The sequence below is a fragment of the Trachymyrmex cornetzi genome, unplaced genomic scaffold, assembly GCF_001594075.2.
Source record: "Trachymyrmex cornetzi isolate Tcor2-1 unplaced genomic scaffold, Tcor1.1 scaffold83, whole genome shotgun sequence".
Taxonomy (NCBI): Eukaryota; Metazoa; Arthropoda; class Insecta; order Hymenoptera; family Formicidae; genus Trachymyrmex; species Trachymyrmex cornetzi.
The window spans coordinates 890,461-913,999 of NW_017300169.1; the positions used below are offsets into that span (position 1 = coordinate 890,461).

Sequence of the window (23,539 nt, forward strand, 5' to 3'; positions counted from 1 at the left end):
GAATACTCCGAATTCATCAGAAATTGCTCATATTCATCAGATTTGCTATACTTAGTAATTATACATTGATAAACTATAACGACGAAATAGTTTGCTGTTGCTGCTACAATGTAGATATCACAGCTAAAACATTAGCTATGATATCTATATTTTAGCTGTCCATATTTTTTTACATCTATCATTTAATTACCACATGCAGTTTTTAATTACAGCCAGGGGCGGCGACTTGTCGATTCGCTATGTGTGGAATTGGACAACTTGATCGTGGGGAGTGAGGGAAGGGGAGAGCAAAAAATTTCCAGAACTTATTTAATCTCCATATTAAAATCTCTTTATAATCATACAAAATGATGAGCAACGAAATTATAAATATTTTATAAATTATAAATATTTTATAAATATTTATAATTTAACTTAAAACATAATTAAACTTGTATTACAAGATAAAACTTAATGAAAAAATTTAATAAAATTAATCTCGTAGAGCAAACGTTGAACTCCGAATTTTATTTTTTTTTAATGAACTTAAACCAGAAGTGCATCAATGTTTAAAGTTTCAGCAATCTTAAAGTGCATATGCAATATAACTGTTGAATATTATCGAATATACAAATATGAATTCGTATATTCCGAAACAAATAAAGACTAGTCGCTAAGATGTGCACGAAAAACTATAACTAGCACTCTTCGCGGAGAAAAATACGAATTGCAAAAGAAGATTGCGTGAATATTTTAAAGGTCGCGCTTGGTTCGCTCAGTGTGTGTAATTGAAATTTTGATTGAAATAAAAGTTCCAAAAAAATTTAATTATTTTTAGTTCACATTTGTTATTTTCAAATTGTTCATGAAAAAATTTTCATGTGTGGAATTCTATAGCTTAGAAATTTGTATGTATGGAGTGCTCCCTACTGAAATCGCCAGCCTTGATTACAGCAGCTATTTTCTTTTTTCCATGTGAAAATTAAAAATAGCATAATATTATTTAACTCAAGGGATTAGACTACTATTGCTTCTTTGATACCTAACAGTGTAAATTCAATAAAAAACTATAAAGGCAAAATCAATCATATTAAAGAATTTTGCAACAATTGCAAAACTGCTTTCTCTGCTAAACGCAGCCAATATAGAGAACGAACGTCGTTAGGCAACAAGTTATTTTAGTCCAGAAGAAGATATTTTTATTTAATTTCTACATAATTCCACTTATAAGAGTTTATCTCCTACTCGATTTGTGCGACTAGTGTTGCGCAAAGACGCAATTCGTCGTCCGCAAGCGAACAGCGTGGCAAACATATAGGGCGGTCTATTTGAGGATATACTTTGTCGACGATGTGTCGAGGCGTTAAAATATCTAGCGTAAACTACAAGAAGCGTATTTCTGTCGCTATTTCCAATCTTTACCGAGTCGAGTTTACCAGCGGGAAAACGACAAATTGCGAACACCGTTGCGCTAATTAAAGTCGATGCCCAGAGCGTCGATTTATGATACCTATCACTTCGAGACTCGTTCAGAATGTTACCCGGTATCAAACGCCCCCTTCTTCTCCCTTCCGATAGAAAAATGCCAACAGAACGATCAAATTACACGAATCGCAGGGTATGCAAAATTCGCGACGCAAAATTTGTCGCATCTTCATAATTACGTCATGCACCGCCCACTTCCGCGACCGGGCACCGAAAATCTCGCTGATTTTTCATAAGTGTGAAACGCGATGCAATTTTAAAACATGTATGCTGAAGGTGTCTAGGATGTACGAACACTACACGGAAAGAATTTTATTGAAGTATCTAAAAAAATTTAGTTATAGAGATACAGATCTGAAAATAATTTTGTTGGTCCATCAAAATAATTGTTACGTAGAAATTCCAAGCATGATGTGCAATGCTGCAAAAGTTTTAACATTCTGCGCAACCAGTTTAAGCATCCTACTTAATTATTTTGATAGTATCACAAAATTATTTTCAGATTTGTATCTACAGCTAAATTTTTAGATACTTCAATAAAGTCGTTCTTTCTGTTTAGTATTAACATTGCACATAAATGATGGCTGAATATAATTTGGGGCCAGTTTCTGGTTAAATTTAAAATTAAAGCCATCATTAGAAATTTAAAATTTGCCTAGTTACCTAACCAGGCAAATTTTAAATTTCTATCTTTATATTGACTTCTAAAATTTGGGATCAATTTTTGAATGATTACAAATGTTTATACTTTGAACATCATCTGCGCATCGACAAAAGTGTTGCATCTGGTACATCTTACATCATAAAAGTGCCATCGATTTGAATAACGTGGCAAAAGTGTTTCCAACATCTGTCCTTGTCTATTTGAAATCTATCTATGCGTTTGCTCTATAGATGACAATCGTGTACATTTGCCTAACTTTACGCGATACATACCTTTGTAATATTACAACTTCAAAACTGTTAAAGACCTGTAGACAATCGATACATCGCAGTAAAAATACCTAAATAGACAAGGACAGATGTGGAGATAACGATAATTAGGGTTATAGCACACAAAATGCATATAAGCATAACGTAGCTAGCATAAGACTGCATGAATCAATGAGCATGTTATGTAAATCAATATGACAACTTTATCATGGATACTCATTTATCTTTGCGTGCTACAGCTCTCAGTCATGGCACTCCTACTATATTCACTCTAAAAAATATGGGTGTGAATTTAACACTACTCAGTATTTATGTAATTCTTATTCTGTTAGTGTGTATACATATATAATATATAATATATTATATGTATATATATATGGAATAAATTCACTCTGTATTCTTTAGAATATAAGTATATATTCTAAGAACACGACATGCTGATTTATTACGAATTCGCGGTTCAACTTTTGCGAACTGATATCCGTAGTACATAACGATAAAAAAAAAAGACCGGAGAAAGCCGCTCTTTCGCTCGGTCGGAGGACAATGACACACTGATCTGCCAAAATCTTCGGAAATCTTCCGAAATCTTCCAAAATCTACCGTAATCCCTAGGATTCTGGCGTAGAACGACAATCCATCAATTATCGCTTAAAGCGGCGAGCGGAGCGTGCGAGCGATTTTTCTTTTTCCACGCGTGCAAATCGAATCGCCGCGCCGGGGAAAAGCCAAGGTAGGCGAGGGATAATGACTCGCAGGTGTTTCTTACGAAAGCGCTCGATCGACAACCGGTCGCGGTGCGGCGAAATTACATATACGCGCGCTCGCTCGCTCGCTCGTGGAACTTTCGAGAGCTTAGACACGGTATACGTGTGTAATTCCTAATACATCTTTCTCCCTCTCTCTCTTCATACAAGCGACGGTGAGACGAGGCCGGGAAGCGGGATGCGATTCGCTGACTCGACGACGGACATCTATCTTATCGTGACAATATCGAGTTCTGTCTCGCAAGTACTCGGTTTGTTTGCTCTGCGCTCCGCCGCGCGCCTCCGCGTCTAATTACACAGGAAAACATCGTGAAAATATCCCGGAGATTGCCACCTAACAGTTCCTCGCGACGTTCTTTTTCCTCTTATTTTTCCTTTATTTTTAATTCGACTGGAATCAGCAATAAGTCGAGGCGGTAATCGTCGTCGGTGATGCAATCGCGATCGCGAGTGCTTATTATTTCTTAATACATCTATCCTTATGTTCGGATCGCGGGATACTTTTCTATCTGAAAAAGAAAAGCAGCGTTCCAAAGGATATTTGTCATTGGCTGCATTCAGCAGAAAAAGCAGCTTTGCGACTATTGTAAGAGTCTTTAATATGATTGGTGTGTGCCCTTAGTTCCTCTAAATGTATAAACCAACCATATTAAAGAATCTTACAATAGTTGCAAAGCTGCTTTTTCTGCTGAACGAAGCCATTGATTGCGCAATAATCGATTCTTCGATCGCATAGAGAGATAGAGAGACGTGAGATTGCAAAGAGCGAAGAGATACGGTGTTTAACTTATTTATTTCCGCGGATCGAAATGAGCGGGTGGATGATAGCTCGCAATTCGTTCTCTGGTTGTAGTTTTTATTGAATTATGCCCTATCAGAGACGATGCACTATTTCCCGTCGACTATCGCAAATGACGTCAGATATTATGAGGAAACGTCGCTCGTAATCAATGCTAGAGGCGAAGTGCGCGATCTTATGTCGATAAACGGAATGAACAATGTAGTCGCATGGGAACATATCGAGTCGACTGTACTTTCAGTTCCGCCGACGATAACCGATTTCGCGGAAATGATTTGAATGAGTAACGAGCCGCAATCCGTGGAACCTTATGTCATACCCAGGGCATGTAGAGTCACAACGTTAGAAGTAGCTAACGCTATAAAAGTATCCGGTGTACGAGTCGTACTGGCTGTACATAATATTAGGTGTTAAACTTAATTCCTGCCGTTTCTCGTCTCCAAAATTGATTTGCTTCGAAGGGAAATACCTTAATCAAAGTATTATTAATAAAGTATTATTAATTAGTAATAAAGTAGAAAACGGAGGAAATTACTTTGATTAAGGTATTCATTCATCTTCCCTTCGAAACAAATCAATTTTGGAGACAAAAAACGGCAGGAATTAAGTTTAACACCTAATAAATTCAATTTCCTCAATTTTTACAGAGCAAAAACCATTGTTACATACACGCACTTTTACTATATGTATATATTGGGTATCCAAAAACTGATCATAAATATTTGAAAGACAGGCTTTTTGTAACATTTTAAAACAATAAGTCTAATACGAAATTGCTATGATAGTTTTCAAGTAAAAGGAGTTTAAAAATTACAAATGACAGGGCTCTTCTCATTTCAAAACTAACATAGCCTTGACATTTTCACATTAAACTTTTCGTCTTAAAATGTTAGGTATAAAGAATTTGTCTTTAAAATATTAATTATCAGTTTTAGAACATCCTGTATATGTCTGTAGCAAGATACGTTTTATTGCACATGAAAAAATGATGTATCATTAACAGTAATAATATAATGTTACTGTAATATAACAATAACAACAATAATGAGATAATGATGATAATAATATATAATTTTATTGAAATGCGGTGACAATAAAAGAGAATATATAAAAAGAGGTAAAGTTGCACAAAAGACGAGCAATCAGCAATAATGCTGCCTCGAATGCTGCTATGTCAGTTTTATTAAAAATAATCTTGATTCTGTCGAGTGTTGTATCTTCATTTATCTTGTATTATATACTTTATCAGTCTTTCAACCGATTTGTTGGAAAATTTACTGTTAATTCAATAACAATATCTATTAATAAAATAAATATGTAACACTTTATTGAAACAAGATCACGAGGTATCTGTTTGATTAATATTGTTACTAAATTAAGATTATTTTCAGTTAGCTAATGCTGTTGAGCTAATGCTGATAATATACGATATTATTTTTTCCACGCAATTATATCTATGGCAAAAATTAAACGGTTTGCATCATTGTATACACTTGACCTAAGCTAACCGGATCTTACTCGAACTCGCGATAACAGAACCGCGAAATGCTCCTCTTCGAATGTCGGGAGATTGATTGCCGTAGCTCGGAAAGTGTTACGCACGGATCTCGGAGACAATCACTTTCTCCCCCCACTGAGACATGACATTTGCATTCACCGAAATGTAATCGCAAATTATGCAGGCTGAAAGCGGTTCTTTTCAAGACGACTCGAATTTCAAGGGTGATTAAATGAAGATCAGATTACTTGTTTCACCGTACAAGACTCAGCCGACTATCTGCTTCTAGACCTCCTTCTCCCTCCTCTGTAACAAGTGCGTGCTTCGCAAACGCAGACTCATTTACACCGAGATTCACTGCGATGTGCGAAGTGTCGCGCGAAAACGACGCCGATTAGAGATCCTCAAGTAAGACATTGAATGAACACCGCTTAAGCCCGAGACACAATTGAAAGGCACAAATAAGAACAGAAAACAGATTTCAACACCAATCAGAAACCAAATTCTAGTTTTATAAATTGAAATATATTATTCCCTGTTATTATTACTTGTACTTTTCAATTATGTTCAGGCCTTTATTCTATCAGATAGATGCATAAGATAAAATAAAGACTTGCATAACACATAAAGCATAAAAGAATCAGCCAATTTTTCCTTCCCATGAAATGAAGGCCTCTGCTTGATTCTCTTATATATTATGCGTTACGCAAAAGTCTGTGCTTTGACCTTAAGATACAAGATATCGATCTCGTTCTATCTTAAGTGTTGAAAAATATAGCGGATTAAATATATGGTGCTCAATCTCTTAAAAATTTCTATAGTAATGGTGTCTTCTTGACCCCGACTGAGAAAAATTTCTGGTTGAACATGGATGAATTAAAGGATCATATAAATCAGAATTCTGACTATCTCAACTAGAATTATAATACAAATGATCTGTTTTTTGTTTCTGCACTAGACTGTTCTAGAACTCTCTTTCTCGCTTTAAACAAATATCAAACGTATATCTATCTCATTTTTAGTTCCAAAAGTGTACACTAGTTCAGCCACAGAAAACAGACCTATAGATTCAACCAGAAAATTCTGATTTCTTTCTCTATTTTTAACCAGAATTCTAATTAATGCATTCAAACTCTTTTTCCAGTACGTGAAGACTCCTATTTTGCATTATTTTTGTTTAAATCGTGGTACTCATTTAGCCTTTCTTTATAAGATCGAAAATCCAAAAGGGGACAGAAGAAGAAAAGGATTTGTAAGATAAATGTTCCAGTGCCCGGACATGTACCTATCTCTGGACATTTATAAAATTTTATATATTTGTTTATATTATTATTAACCTTAAATGTTTTTTTAATATAATTAAATTGTAATATTATAATAAAAAAACATTTGAGAATTGATAACAATAAATCTTGTGTAAGTGTACGAATATAGATACATGTTTGATCACTGGGACGTTTACCTTAGTGCAGATAATCGCTGATACTCGTATCGGATTAGAGTTTAAGACTGAGATTGAATACGACCGATCAAAGCAAAGTTCGTTAAACTTGATATTGGTTTTCTTTCTTCTGATATTATATTCGATCTCAATTTCAATTTCAATATCTAGTCTGACGTGAGTATAACGTTATTTGCACACTGCATCGCGTGGATTATCACGAAATGCCGAACATGGGATTGATTATCGCATTCAAGTTTGGCACCTACGATGAAATACGATCTCTAATGACTAATTCAATTGCGCTTTCTCGTGACACGTTTATCTAGCGAGAAATGGGAGAAAAAAGAAACTAAAATAAAATTACGTCGCGTGACGGTGTCGCTTTGTCGTCGCGAACGAGCGTGGCGTGCTTCGACGGGTTTCGACGATGATTAGTTTCCACGGCGATAACGACAACGGCATGTAAATTCGTTTCTATCGCATATGCGATTCTACGAACGACACGCGGAAACGCGGACGCTTTGATGTTCCGATAGTAGACGTGGGATGTCGGTCAATTGTAATTACAGGCGCGTTTAGCGGGAATGGCTTCTACATCCGCGTGCACGATACCAGCGACTCGTTTCTACGTATCGAGAGAGAGAGAGAGAGAGAGAGAGAGAGAGAGAGAGAGAGACTGCGTCATCATTTATTAGGCGCTCTCTGGGATAAATCCTCTCAAGTGCAAAGCATCAACTACAACAATGAATAATAAAAAACAAAAAGTAACACTGCACGTAATCAAATTTAAAAACAAAAATAAAAATAAAATGAAATTATACATAAAGTAATAGAAATTAATTTATGTGCGCGAGTACACCTAAGTGAGCATACATTTGAACACTCGTACTATACTCACATCTCTTAATAACACAACAATTCATAATGAAATGTCGTAATCAATAAGATAACAAGCAGGCCTAATGATAGTTATAGTATTACTTATAACAAGAACGTGACTGCGTTACAGGAGTAAATGCGCATAGAGTTGCTGCTTAATACAGTCAGAGAAAGGGAGAAAGAGAGAGAGAGAGAGAGAGAGAGAAAGAGAGATCATTAATTATTAAGCGCTGTAGGATGGTATCCTCTCAAGCACTAACCAGTATATATAAAATTTTAAAGACAGTATGTACAATAAATTTAAATTAAAAATATCTACAGAATTACAAAAATAAAAAAAGGAAAATAAGGATAATAAAAATTTAAAAAAAAACTTACAATAATATATAATAATGATGTGTGAATATGTCTCAGTATGTGTGTATTTCGAAGTAAAAGCATGTCTACTTATGTACTGAAATTGAAGCACATAAAATAGAAAAATACATCAGCTCTCTCTTTTATACAAAAAGAGAGGGAGAGAGAGAAGGAAAAAGAAAACGTGTGTGTAGAGTGATTTAAATGCACGCCAGCCCTACACGCCATTTGTCGCGTTTCGCGAGAATCGCGTTTTTGCACTCTCTCTCTCCTTGAAAGTATCTCTCTCTCTCTCTCTCTCTCGACTCGGCGGAGTTAATAATCCACCGGCCAGCGCCGCGCTGTCTGCGCTTAGACCGTTAGAGTAAGCCTCTTCTGGCCTCGGAAGATTCATTAGCATTACGGGACCAGGCCGCGTGCACTGTAAACCACGCAAGCCTGTACATCCGGTATTGCTACGGTGCACGCCGCGAGTCTCGTAGACACCTTTAATTAGACGCGGAAAATAATTAACGCGCTTCGTCCGTTCGCATCCGCGGCGTGACGCGGTGTCTTTCAGAAATGGAGGACGTATCCGTAAAAACAGTCCGACTCTTCGCTTTATTAAAGCGAGATGAAATTTATAGATAATGTATATCTTGGCGGCACGTGTTCGTCGTTCCTTTTTTTTTCCATTTAATTTTAAAGACTGAAGCGTTTGTATACTTTGTCCACTTTTACACATTCTTCAATCTGACAAAGTGATAGGTTGATTAATCTATTTAAAGCGATTACTCGCTTGAACGCGTACGCATTTATTTTTGTATCTATGTAAATCTATGCAAAGCAAGTCTTGTCATTAAGCAACTATGTCATATTTCGATATTATTATTAATACCGTTCCTACGTCACAATATATTTTTGTTATAGTTCTACTTTGTGATATTTCCTTGTTCTTTAACAATTATATTGGTAGGGAATTAAAAACAGGCACAGTCGATTTTTTTATTGTGAATACTGATTGATAAATTAAAATCTGTAAAAAATCAGTAAGAGATAGTATTAATATATAAAGTTTTTTAAATTTCCAAAAAATTATTAAGAATTTAGCATTTCAAAAATGTGTATTATTAAGATTGACAATATTTGATATTTTTATAAACATTTAATTAAATGCTACAAATATTTTTGATTGTCTTTATTTTAAATGTAAATAAAACTGTTAAATGTCCTCTATTAAAACATATTTTATTTTTCCTATTTCCTATGAAGGCATTTAAAAATAACAGCTGATTAGTTTCAGCGATTTCCCAGGACAAGGTATTCCATAGGACATCCTGTATATTAATATCATAATATACCAACCAACTTCTATGATGAATAAAAACTTGTTATTACAGCTTTTACAAATATGTAAAATTTTTTCACAATTTTATACAGTTTAGAACAATAGAAAAATCTCTACTAAAGTTTGGGGTCCCAGATTGCGATTAAAGGATAAAAATTTCATATTGTCGGAGGATCAAAAAATTAAAAAAAACAGTGTAACCGAAAATGTAACCATTTTTATTTAACCTAATTTTTCACTTTATATCTTATTACTAATATCTCTCTCTCTCTCTCTCTCTCTCTCTCTCTCTCTCTCTCTCTAAAATAGAGTTGAATAGAGTTGCATATATCTATTGTAAGACTGTCCTATAGTCATCGACCATAATAGTCACTTCAACATTGAGGCTATTCCTCGAAATTGTTTTCATCCTGTAGAAGTATTAAAGACTCTGCAAAGACGATGAACACAAATAGAATAGGTATACCAATACGTTCTGTTTGTACAAGTATCATTCAGAATTATGTAGGATGTTTTCTAGCGAGAGACACAACCAACACAGTGTAGCACAGTGAACTATTTCACTTTGTTTAGCATTAGTAAACAACAAAGATGTAATGATTCATTGTGTCATCTATGTTTCTTATTGAAAAATACCTATAGTTTCACGCCAATCTCAGTCGCTTTTCTTATCGTGTTTCAGGATGTATTAAAAATATTTTCAAAGTAATGTAAAAATATAGATTATTCTAGATCACATTTAAAAATAATACAAACAATTTTTTTGGTGATAATTTATCATCTGGATCAAAATTTATTTCAAAATAAGAAATGGTATTTTTAATTTGTTTTTTAATTTTCTAATAGAAATATATGGAAATGAAAATGATAAAATATATGAAAATAAAAACAAAAATTTCAATTTTTATAGAAAAATTTTAAGAATTTTAAGTATTCAAGCTAATTTATATAAAATTATATTACAATGCAGAGATTAGTTGTTCTGTAAATAAACAAAATATTTTATTTATTTATTTCTCCTATAAATCATTGTAATCTCTGAGTCTGTAACTAATCTCTGAGTCGCAATAAAACTTTGCATAAATCATCTTGAATATTTAAAGTATTTACACAAAAAAGTTAAAATTTTTATCATTGCTTTTTCAATTTTTTATAACGATAAAAACAATAATAACAAATAAAGTTAATAATAATAAAAATGTCATTCAATGAAAATAGAATATTATAAACACAACTTTCATATGTGTGTTTATTTTTGTAAAAATGAGTGCAATACATTCTTCAATGCCCATAGCACAAACTAATAGTAACTTTTAAATCAATGTTATAATTTTCTACTCAACAATAATATAACTGTCACGTACAACATGTAGTACATTACATTTATGTTGTTGAGTGGAAAATTATAATGTCAATGTAATGTTATACTATTAATTTGTATTATTCATGGTGATATTAAGAAAGATATTAGAAGTCTTGTGATTAGAAACGAGTCGATCGAATATTGAGACGTGTGCAAAGAGACTACTATATGTGAGATTTAGAGAAATACGGAAAACGTCAAAAAATCTTGATCGGCGCATCGAGGTTGACTGTCGGTGCTGATCGAACAAGTCACGACCCAGTTGCGTTGCGAGTTCGATCACCCCCCACCTTTCTAGTCGTGTCGACGTTCGATCCATCTCTCGCAGAATGGAGCTCACAGCTCGAAGTCAGTAACTATCGGGAAAAAAAATATATGTGCGGTGGCTCGTCAATAAACCATGCGAAATTAGAATGCCGTATTTGTGTGCGTGCGCGTGTGACTGGAACAAGAAGAGACTGGCATATTTGCAATTTTTTTAATGGAGAGGAAACTAGGGCGCTTCAGCAACTCTCTCCCCTTTTTATTGTTCATTATGTTCAGATTATTTTATTATTACTATATTTTGTTTACGTACGACGATGAAATTAACTCGTAATAGGAAGATATTTTTCATTATAAAGCTAAAAAAACTTATCCTTAGGGCTTACCGAAGTTTTTTTTATTATTAGTTTATTTTATTTTCTTCAAGAATTTTTCAATTTTAATTATGTATTCTTAATCTACATTTATATGTTCTTATTTTATAAAAATTATTTGAAAAACACAAATAAAATACGTGTATTATTGATAGAATTTGTTGCTTCTAAATCTTGTTACGTATAAATACGCATTAAAATATTTTTTCAAAAGGTACTATTTTTTAGTTATTTCCAAAGTTTTAACTTTATTATTAATTAACGAAAACCTATACGTTTCCATTACAATTGAAGATAAACATAAGAAATTTTTAAATATGGAAAAATTAAGAAAAAGTTCTCGATTGACTGAGAGTCTCTATATAATATGGTCCATAAAAAAATGAGAGCATCAGAAATCAGAACGTTAGAAAGTTTAGATAACATTTATACTTAATCCGGCTTATTAACAGTTTATATAAAACTTATTAGTAATTATTATAAGTAAGTTTTCTATAACCTACTTTAATTATATTAAGATAGATTATATAAATTACAATTACAAGACTTCCAAACATTTATATCCCATAATCCGTTTTTAAGCGATTTATTTTTAAAACTAAATTTATATTTAAAATCAATCTTCCTATAAACCCTCTTATAAAATCTCTTTGTATAAGAGCGGCACTTGTGTGTATGTGTGTCATCGTTTCGGTGGACATCTCTAACGATATGAAGACCACTTGTAACAACTACATTGCGAGGTCGCCCTTGAAATCTGTGAAGTACGTCGAAAAATCCTGTGATAAAGGGTGGCAAGTTCTCTCGAATGAGAATACCACTAAATTTGGAACAAGGCTCGAGACAACTGCGCGCGCGCGCGCGCTCCGCATCAGAGCGACGACGCATCGGAGCGAGCAGCTTGCGACCTACATCGCGAAGGGATCGAGCGTACGCTTGCTCACGGGTGCTGGGTCACTTCCATGAAACGGTGGACGAAAATAGTAGCCGCCTTCTTTGTCCGCTCGAGCGTGTACGCGTCGTTACCGTTCGCGTCCTCTTCCTCTCATTCTCTCGCCGCTCTCGTCGTTCTCGCCCCCGGGGACAGTTACGGACGATAGAACCCCCGATCGATCCACGCAGGAAACCACGCCGGATGCTGCGCATCGCGCGTGGAAATCGAAAGGCGTGCGCTGAAAAACGATCAACGTGGCGCAGCAGTCGCGGCACCACAGAAATGTCGAGCAGTGAAAGTTGGGGGTGGGAAAAAGAACATTGTTACACCGTGGCTTTCACGCGGAATACATCGGGTCAGGGACGAACGCGCGATAACGCCGTTGATGAGTTTTATCGTATAGCGTAGTCGTTTAATTATCGGAAACAAAGAATGAGAAATGTTCAAGATAGAAATGTACGATTGACTTGGAGAGTAGTATTACTCGCTGATTTATGTCCGTTTCCACCAATGGGGATTAACTTTAATCTTCGTTTAACTTGCTTTTCATCTTTTCCTAGTTTTCAAAATTAGAAAGAAATGAGGAGTAAGTTAAACGGAGAATAACATTGGGATGAATTTTATTAAACTCCGATTAATAAAATCAACATTATTTTATTGAGTATATGATACGAATAAAATTATTAAATTAATTAATAGAATTATATAGTTATTTAACATACTGAAAGACGATGAAAAATTGTATTAAGCGATTCTCTGACCTATTTTTTTTCCAAATTAGATTAACTTTAATTTACTCTGTATCTTTTTCTAATTCTTAGAACTAGAAGATAAAAAGTAAGTTAAACCAAGATAAAAGTTAATCTACACTGGTAGAAATGGACATCTGCCGGTTAAACCGCCATTTAAGTTAATTGGAGTTTACTCACAAGTCGCCCTTATACCTATTTCTATCAATATAGATTAATATTAATTTTAGTTCAACTCACTCTTTGTCTTTTTGTAATTCTTAGAATAGAACTAGAAAAAGATGAAGAGTCAGTTGAACCGAGATTAAAATTAAACCATATTGGTAGAACTACATTGGCAATAGACTAATATTTCATTTGTCGTACAGTAAATTTTTCAAGTGCACCTATTGATTGGCTACAAGAAAGAAAGTTTCTAGAGATCCGGGAAGTTCTCTGTTCTGCAGCAGCTTAAAACTTTATCGTACACCTTTCATCGAAAAATGAAATAGTGCTCTTAGGCTAATATTTGATTTATCGTATGACAAATTTTTTCAAGCGTGTTAACTGGCTGCAAGATAAAGAATTTCTCGAATTTCTAGAAAACTTTTATCTTTTTAAGTAGCAAGCTGACATTATTTGTCGTCATTTTGACGTAAAAATAACAAAGATGTCAAAATCATTAATGTCAAAATGATGACAAATAACGTCAGCTTGATTTGTTAATTAATGACTGCATTCAGTAAAAAAAGAAGCAGCTTTGTAACTCTTGTAAAATTCTTTAACATTGATCTACACATTTAGTGAGGAACTAAGAGCAAAACCAATCAAATTAAAGAATTTTATAATAGTCGCAAAGTTGCTTTTTCTGCAAAACGCAGCCAATAACTTGAAAAATTTGTCGTACAACAAATGAAATATTAGCCTTATCCATGCGTGATACTAGAATGCGCGACGTCAAGGCAATTGAATCAATTTCAAAGACGGTAATCCCGAGTAGAACGTCATAAACGTTAAGCGCGTCGCCTCTCCGTCCAATTGCCTTCTGGATTCATTGAAACGAGTCTGCGAGCGAGTCTTTGACGTCGATTAGCGCTCTTCGCCACTTAAGGGTCCTCTACATAGAAGTCGTAGACGGTCGTGGAGTCTTAAGTCATAGAAAACTGACCAATTCCAATCGAGTATTCTCCTTATATTTGATTGTGATTGGTTGGTTTCCTATGACTTAAGACTCCACGATCGTCTACGACTTCTATGTAGAGGACCCTTTAATGTGCCTATACGACAATCGCGCGTACACGCGCATATACGAGCAATATTTCAATTTCAGAAATGTCTTTTTATCTCGCCGACGTATATATGTCGTCACATCGAGCGGCACGTGTAAGTATACGAAGTGACCTTAATATTTCATGACAAACGGACAGGTCTCGTCGAGTACGGTTATATAGCTTCTTCGGGGGAAAATGATCGATTCGCCTCGCAGAAAAGCCCTCCATTTCCTTATGTCCGTTCTAGAGATTTTTAAGTAAGAATTGGACACGGAAAACTTTTTCAATTGGTTCGCTATATTTTGTAGGACGGATGCTTAAGATAAAATGAGGTAAATTCATAAGACAGAATGAAATAGGATATTTATCTCATTATATCTTAAGGATGTGTGTATCACGTTTCGAGACATTATTAAAAATGTAAAATTAAATGTAAAATTAAAAATGTAAAAATTCCATAGATTGTTTTATTATTACGTCTAAATATTTATAAAATTGAGCATAATTTTTTTATTGGTTTAAGACTTATTTAATGTTTTTATTGCCTGGATTCTTATATGAAGTTTTATGTAAAAATGATTTTGAATTAATCTTAGCGACGCCACTCAAGGTCAAACTGATGAGATCACTAAATATATCTTTTTAAACCTTACAGCTTTTCTATCTATCTAAATATATTTATATATTATATTAAGATTATATCTATATAATATAAAATAATTTTCAAAATTGTATCATTCGAAATATTTCAGAATTCTTTTTTTCACTCTGTATGTATCAATAAAACTGTAATAAAACTATAATAAATATATAGTAGAATATAATAAGTATATACCAATAAAACAATAATAAATACTTGTGCAAAAATTTATTTGGATCCACTTACTCATTTAAAAGTTATATATCTAAAACTGCAGCAAATATGATCATTGCGCTGCATAAACTATTATACGCCAAATTATTTGTTTCTTGCAGTTGATTTCAGAGCGTATTCACGATCAAAATTTTTTTGCTAATATTGGCTAATATTTACTCCGTATTTCATAGACATAGAATAAAATAGACATATATTGCACTGCCTATATCACACTGAGAAAAATTTCTGCTTGAAGATGGATGAACTTATCTTGACTAGAATAGTAGATTTAATTATAAAATTCTGATTTGTCCATTTTGTCCACTAGAATTCCAATTAATGCATTTCTTTTTCCAGTAGTCTTTTTTGATACGATACTTTTAAGTAATACAACCAAAACGTCCTTAAGTCCGCCAAACAATCCATTTAGGACAGTGTCCATCTTTTACTTGGAAAGATTTCTGTATTCCGTCCAATTCGGACATGGCGATCGAGGAAATCGATTGTGACTCAATGCAACTCAACCATTAACTCGCAAAAACCGAGAATGATTAAATCACTGTCACTTCCTCGGCCCGAGCGTTTAACCCTAGGAGCAATGACGCGCAAAGAGGATGGCCTACTACGCGGACGAGCGTGTTACATACCGAGAAATCGGAGCGTGCGTGCATGCTTATGTGCGCATGCACATTTGCCGACCATAAACCGGATGCCCACGACAGAATTATGCAACCTGATGCGGTGAGGCATTTCATCCGGATTATATTGAGTTAGCGGAGTTGTGCTCGCCGCTTATATGGAAAACTTGCATTCTGCGTTTCTAGTTATTCAAATTTCGTTCGATGTCACACGATAATTAATCGCATTTACGTGCATTTCACGATGTATCATGTATGAATACATCGTCGAAATGTCAAAGATGAAATCGTGCTCTACTTATTAATCGATATATATAGTCTTTCAAATCCCCTTTCATAGTTTGCGGCGAAAATGTCGCTCACACGAAAAGAATGATTTTGTTGAAGTATCTAAAAATTTAACACAGAGATCTGAAAATAATTTTGTTAGACCATTAAAATAATTAAGTAGAAATCTCAAATATGAGGAAAAAGTTGCAAAAAGTTTTGACATTCTAACAACCAGTTTGAGCGTTTTACATAATTATTTCGATAGTCCGAACAAAATTATTTTCAGATCTATATTTAGGTCAATTTTCAAATATACTTATACTTCAGCAAGAACAACCTTCCCATGTATATTTATTTTTACTTTCAGCGACCCTATAACAGATTCTGGTCACGAACGATTTTGACAAAATCCTATATGTGTGAGAAAGAAAAGTATATATATTTATTCCCTGTGTACATATATACTATCTCGCTTTAATTTATATCGCGCGCGTTTTACTCTAATTTTAATTGATTATAAAGTAAAGCAATATAAAATTGAGTCGGAACAAAAATTCGTAGCGCGACTTTATTTGTATGATGTCTACATGTTTGACAAAAAAAAAATGGCAACTATATCATTCGTTAGAGCAAAATTTCAACCTTAAAAATCTGTTTTTTGAATTTTGGTAGGATAATTTTTAATAGAATTATGAACAATGAAAGTCTAAATGTTCTTTTTATTTAATTCACGCGATAATTCAATAACAAAAACTCTTAGAAAAATTTTTTTTTTAATTGTTCTGTAAGAAAAGATTTAAGCTTTCACGTTAAGTAGCAAAAATTTTCGCAAGTTTTTTTAGACGTGACAGATCCACAAAGTGACAAGAAAATTTCCCATTACGTTCAGCTCGTAATTTTCTATACGTAAAAATCATCAAACTTGTACAGAAACTAAAAAAAATATAGTGATCTTTCGAAAGAAGAGATTATAAACTTCAAAACTCTTTCTTGAACTTAAATTTAGTTTTTAATGAAAAATGTTTAATTTATAATTTATAATTTAAAATTTTTAATTAAAAATAAAACAAAATTTTTTATTTAAACTTTTATTGAACTGAAGTTGAAGTTCTTAGCGCTACGAACTATTATTCTAACCCAATAGATTTAACTTTAATTTCAGTTTAGTAGACTTTTTGCTGTCTTTTAGTTCTAAGAATTAGAAAAAAATAAAGTTAAACCGAGACAAAAGTTACCCTACATTGCGTTGGTAGAAATTAACATTAGCCACGTATTGTATAATCCGCGAGCGGATATCTCGTTTGAATGAAAATCAAGAAGAATCACGTACGGATTCGCGTTTTTTGCATCCACGAAGACGATATTACAAAGAAGAAATATCTTTGCGACGGTGGAAGAGATATCCGGGGAAGAAAATGTCGGTGAATCGTGACGAGTAATTAGACACGCGCGAGTGACCTTGGCGTTATAATATTTTTATCGCGCCGCGGTCTTTATTGGAGCAAATGGCACGTTGGTCGGAGGATTCCGGCCATAATTAAACTCCACACAAACTCCATTAAATTGGATTTGTTTTCTGCTGCGCAGATAAAAATGCGACTCGGGCGGATAAAAGCGCGACTGTTATTTCAGGAAACGCCAGGTGTCTCCGACAATATTCAGACGGTGTTTAATTATTGATGGAATATCGAATAAATTCCTGAGAATGCGAGCAAATTCACACTTGTGACGACTCGAGACTATACGAATCGCTCCTGTTTTCTCCGAAAGAAAAGAAAAAAGTTATGATGAATGTTGGATTCGCCACGATCAACAGACGTTGTTATGCGAAAATACAGAAAATTTTCTTCAGGTGTTGGCTTATGTAATATAGGCGACAACGCGTGAGTCGCGTAATTAACGCGATAGATAAGTGTTCAGTCGTATACATACGTCGTGACTCTCACGTGAACAGCGCAGGTAAAAACGTGCAGTCCATTCTCCATGACCGTCGATCCCACATATACGCGATAATATCGAAAAAATAAAATTTGAAAGTTAAATATATAATAAAATGCAAAGTCGCAGATTCTTGGTAAGTCGTACTTTCCATAGAGCGCGAGCATCGCAAAATCTTTGTATTATTCTCAGTCTGTTTGAAACGCGATTGCCGAGGCATTTACAGTTTTCGAGTAATTAATGATAGAAGCTATGTAGCTTTGACTATAAGCATAAAGCATCCTCAATTTACTGCATTTTTTTGGATAAGACGTGATAAAATAATAAAAGAAAAACTAATAAAAAACCAAGAAAATATTAAAATTTTTATAAAAATATCAATACTATTTTATTTTTTTTAATAAAATTATTTTTTATTCAACAGATATTTAAATATAAAAGGTTTACTTCATTTTTTATGGGAATGCTTTATATAGTTTATATACTTTTGGTCAAGGCTGCGAATGCCTTCTAGCAAGATTAAATTCAAGAAAAGAATATAAACGATGGAATATTCTGGTTAATCTCAAGATTTTAACAAAATTTTAAATCGATACTTAATTGCAGAAATAATTGAAAGATGTAAAAAAAACGGAAAATAATAAACATAAAATTAAAATAGGGTTAATAAGAGTCTCGCACAGACGATAAAGTTATACTTGATAAAATAATAAATAATTAATACATAAGAAAATTAAATGTTTTTTTACTCAAATTTGAACTATCTTCAATAATGTATTGTAATACGAATTATAAAGAAATAATTATTAGCCCTTATTTCAACTTCAAAATTTGTTATTTGTTCGTTTAAAAAGTAATAATTTCCTTCAATGTTCTTTCTAGTCCGAGAAACTAAAAGAAGAGATTCGGAGGCTTTGGAATATCCGTATGTATCAAATATTTCCAATTAAACACGAGCTTCTGAGAAATGGCTTTTTTGCACTTTGATCGCGACTATTCATCAATCGGCAACGTTGTTAAAGCTATTTCTGCATATCGCTGGTATCGATAGAAAATCTCAAGTCACTCTGCAATTACATCGGTTTCGGTGTCTGACAAGGTGCTGAAGGCATAATACCCCGATCAAAGTTCAACGAGATCGCATCGATCACGAATAAACCTCTCGATCACACGCATCAGCTGGCTAAACTGGTCGCTAACTTACGCTCGTTCTTCCGCGTTTGCCGGCTGTGCGTCGCGATTTCTCAAGAGACTCTTCGGGTAGACGAGGTCCCTATACTTATCATCCACGCATAGTGACTCGGCTTGGTGCGTAGCAGTGCAGTGCACGCGTGTGCATCAACCGCGTTACATTAGCACGTGACTGTTGGGCTGTTGGCGGTGGACGATTACGTAAACGCGCCGTGACAACTGTGGTCAATGTCAAGGTCGGTAGCGCTGCACCGACGTGTAGTCCTCACGAGCGCATATCGGGAATTATGAAATCGATTTTATTGAAAGAGAAAACCAAAGTTACTAGACAGATTTGTCGTTTCTATGACATGGAAAAACTAATTTTTTTTTATTTTTTTATTCTGCCGCAGCTGTTGGCAAAGACCAGATCCATTAAATTTAAGTTTTAAGTTTGTGCAACGTATTGCCGAAAAGCAGCACATTGTAGAACCACGAAATAAATCCCTTTATTTTATTTCCAATCAAAGTGATTGTTCTTTTTATTGCATCGTTGGATTGAAAGATTTCCTTTCAATAAACTATAATAATTACCAGCCTTTTACCGACGATCGACATATTTCTATTGACAAGTATGATAATGGTTTGATATGAAAAATAGCTTTTTTATTAAGGCTATGACACACAAATGAAAATAAGGCAGTTAGATGTAAGCGAATCAGCCAATTATAGTAAAGACGTAAGGCAATAACGTAAACAGTAGCAAATGTTGATTTGCTTATAGTGGAAAAAGTCTGGTTGCATTAATTGGAATTCTAGTGGAAAATGGACAAAACAGAATTGTACAGTTAAATCTATTATAATTCTAGTCGAGATAACCAAATGTTGAATCATGATGATCGAACTTCTGATTGATATAATTAGAATCTACTGACTTGTTCGTTTTCATCCAGAAATTTTTTTCAACGTGTTTTACTGCTTAAATTTTCGTATGCCACTTATAGCCATGGAAGTATCAACAGCCGGGAGATAAAACGGCGAATTCACAAATGATCGCTATTTTTACGTCAGAATTGACCCCAGTACTGACCTAAAATACAGTGTGTCGCGCCGAAGTTGGAGATTTGCTAGATGTTTAGAAAAAGAGTTGCTTGATAGCGATAAAATTTCCGCGTTAGAACTTTATATTATACGAACGCAACAGCTGCGACGATGGAGAAAAAAAATGACAGGGAAAGGAGGGGGGGAGGGGGGGAAGAGATTCTTTATCGCGTTGCTGCGTCTGCATCTGCTATCATAGATGAGACGCGTCAACCGGGTCGTCGGTGCAATAAAGAACCGACTAATAAAGCGATAAGCACGGTCGAGCGAATCGCTACTCGCACACGCGATCACGGCATGCGCGACCAGCGCGACTCGCTGCATGACTATGGTTACGTAAAGCCGATACTCGCGTAACAACGAGAGAGATGCGTTCCAGGATCTGTGAGCTCTTTGTTATGTGCAAGCGAGTCTCGATATATATGCGCACATGGAACGATAAAGATTTACTCTACATGAACGTTACTATTTTTACGTTCTGTAATATTTAACCTTTAAGTAGATAAGTGCAATGGGATGCTCAGAACATCCCAAACAAATTTTATTTTTATAGTTACATTTTTTAACAATATGTATAGAATTAAATTTACATTATTTATATTTTTATAAAACAGAGGAATATAAAAATAATTAATTTTAAGACACCTCTGGACGATTCTTTTTATTTTCCCTTTCCAGAACACTTTTTAAAATAGCTATGCGTAGAGTGCTGTAGGCACCTACCTACTTAAAGATTAAAATAGCGATGTGAGAGGAAAGGAGTTTGCGAAATTGTGACGTAGAGTTCGACGGTCGGTCGACGATTTCTCGGAGAATAATAATAAAGAATACAAAGAGAGACAAGAAATTAGAATCGCGTATGAGCTCACAAAACGCTCACTGAAGGTAAAAGATTAAAGACAATTGTTATAATGCTTGCTGATGCACGAGATGACTAATTGCCAGAGAGGTTTGACACCTTGTTTATCGTATGAGCAAATCGTTACGTAAAGCCGGTTCGTGCAAGAACATGACCAACATTGCCAACGAAGTGGTAACTTCGCCAAGATGAAACCGGGTCTTTGCGTCATCGTACTTCGCCCAAAGGTACTTCGGAAACAGACCCCAATTCGAAGTTGCATAGTAAAAAAACATTTTGTATCTGTGTTAAGATCGATCCTTGTTAAAATTTTAACACATACATACATATTTGAGTATTAATTTAATATAATGTGATTATGTTAGTTGAACATTTTGTATTAAATTAACTCAACGTTTCTTAATGCTAAAGCAACGCACTTTATAAGTAAGTCAATAATTAACATTAACCTTTAATCATTATTTTAAAAGATTCTAAGATAAGTAAAGTGTGTTAATGTAACATACTATTAATGTTAATTTTATATATTAATTTAATATTTGTATAAATTATAAATGTTAATTTTACTGGAAAAATATGCTTCTACAATTTGCTTACAAATTGTATTAATTAATTAAATTTAATTTAAGATATAATTATTATATATTAAATATAATATACAATATTAGTATTACGTCTTTTTTGTTAATTTTATTATATAATATTTGTGTCACTTCCTAACATATTTATCTTGTGTTAAATTAATATAAAAATTTGGATGCACCATTTGAAACGTAAAATGTGTTGAATCTAACACAAATTTTCCAACTATTTACGAACTGGTTCAAATAAATTTCTAAAAAGAATCAGAAATCTAGTTGAATTAAAAGAGCAATAAATTAACGATCTATGACGTCCGCTTCAATTCTCATCCGAGAAATTATTTCTTAACGACTCAGAGCTTCTTGCAATCGGAAGTACGTTAGACTGACATTATTATATTCATTGTCCGTAGTTTTACGTAAGCGTTGTTAATACCTAAATTACGTGCGTCACGTAAACGTGAATGTTTCCATAAATGGACAAAAAATTTTTATTGAGATTTAAGAGACAGTTTCTCGTTGAAAAACCCGAAGGTTAAAATTTAAACGATTCGAACCAAAAAGTCTCTAATATCAGTTTATGTATGTAACGACGTTTGAAAAGACACAAGAGTTAACAAGATGCGCATATATCAGACATAATAAAAAGATTGCGACGTTTATTGCATCGCATTATTTCATTTCCTTTATTTTACAGAGGAAGAGACATCCATTGGAAAACTGATGATTCGCCTTGCTGCGGAAGTTCCTACATTATTGCTATTCTCTCAACGCTCTTTCTGCCAAGCTGACACCAAGTTGACGTAATCGCGTGTCGCACAACACGCGCGCACATATACAATGACTTACTTTGTGAACTTGCGGCGCGTTAAAGAGTTTGTGTAAGGTAATACGTTATCTATGTTTTGCAAACATAGTCCCGTCCGCGGGCCACGCAGCGTAACAGCAAGTCGAACCCACTCTCAGCGGGACTGCTTTTGAACTGGGCTGCACGTGCAAGCATCATCGGCGAGAGATTTTTCCACGATACCGGTTTTCCACGAGAGCGATCTCGGCTACGCTCTGATAAGTTTAGAAATTTTCGCCGTTTATACAGAGACGCTCCCGGAATTTTCTGCGAGAGAGAGAGAAAGAGAGAGAGAGAAAAAGGGCGAGAAAAAAAGAAAGAAAAAGCTCAATCAATGAGAGCTCTCCTATCGTCAACATGTTATGAAAACATGTTCTCTGTTCTCCAAAAAAAAAAGAGGCGCGAGATAACTTTGTTGAAAAATAAATTGTGAGAGTTTATCGACTCCGATAATTATCTGTAAAAGTGCTCTTATCGCACGATTCACTTGGCACGAAGCCCGCTCATAAATCCAACAAGTCAGTATCCAGAGAGCTGTCGCGTAAACAAACTATGCAAAACAGAGAAGAGATGCAGCATCCAGTCGGAGAATGGATTCAACTGGCCGTGCGCATATTTCTATCATTAGAAATAACTTTGGCGCAAGATGACGTCAGCGGTTGCAGAAAGAAAACGACGCTGCTTTACGTAGTAAAGAAGAGGCTTGTTTCTTATTCCTGGATTACATTAAATTACACTGGAACTTTCTTTCTTGATTTTGTTAAATACCAAACGTATAATAAAAAAAATAGAATTAAATATATTTTACTTTAAATGCAAAATGTACACCAGCTTATCTATAAAAAAAAAACTCGAATATTCTAAGATCTAGGATAGC

General features: G+C 34.3%; 1 protein-coding gene across 2 annotated transcripts in view; it reads right to left on the bottom strand.

Annotated features, from left to right (window-relative positions):
* LOC108768847 (uncharacterized) overlaps positions 1-23,539 on the bottom strand; it is a 93,269-nt gene that overhangs the window by 16,228 nt on the left and 53,502 nt on the right. The gene's annotated exons all lie outside the window — the stretch shown is intronic.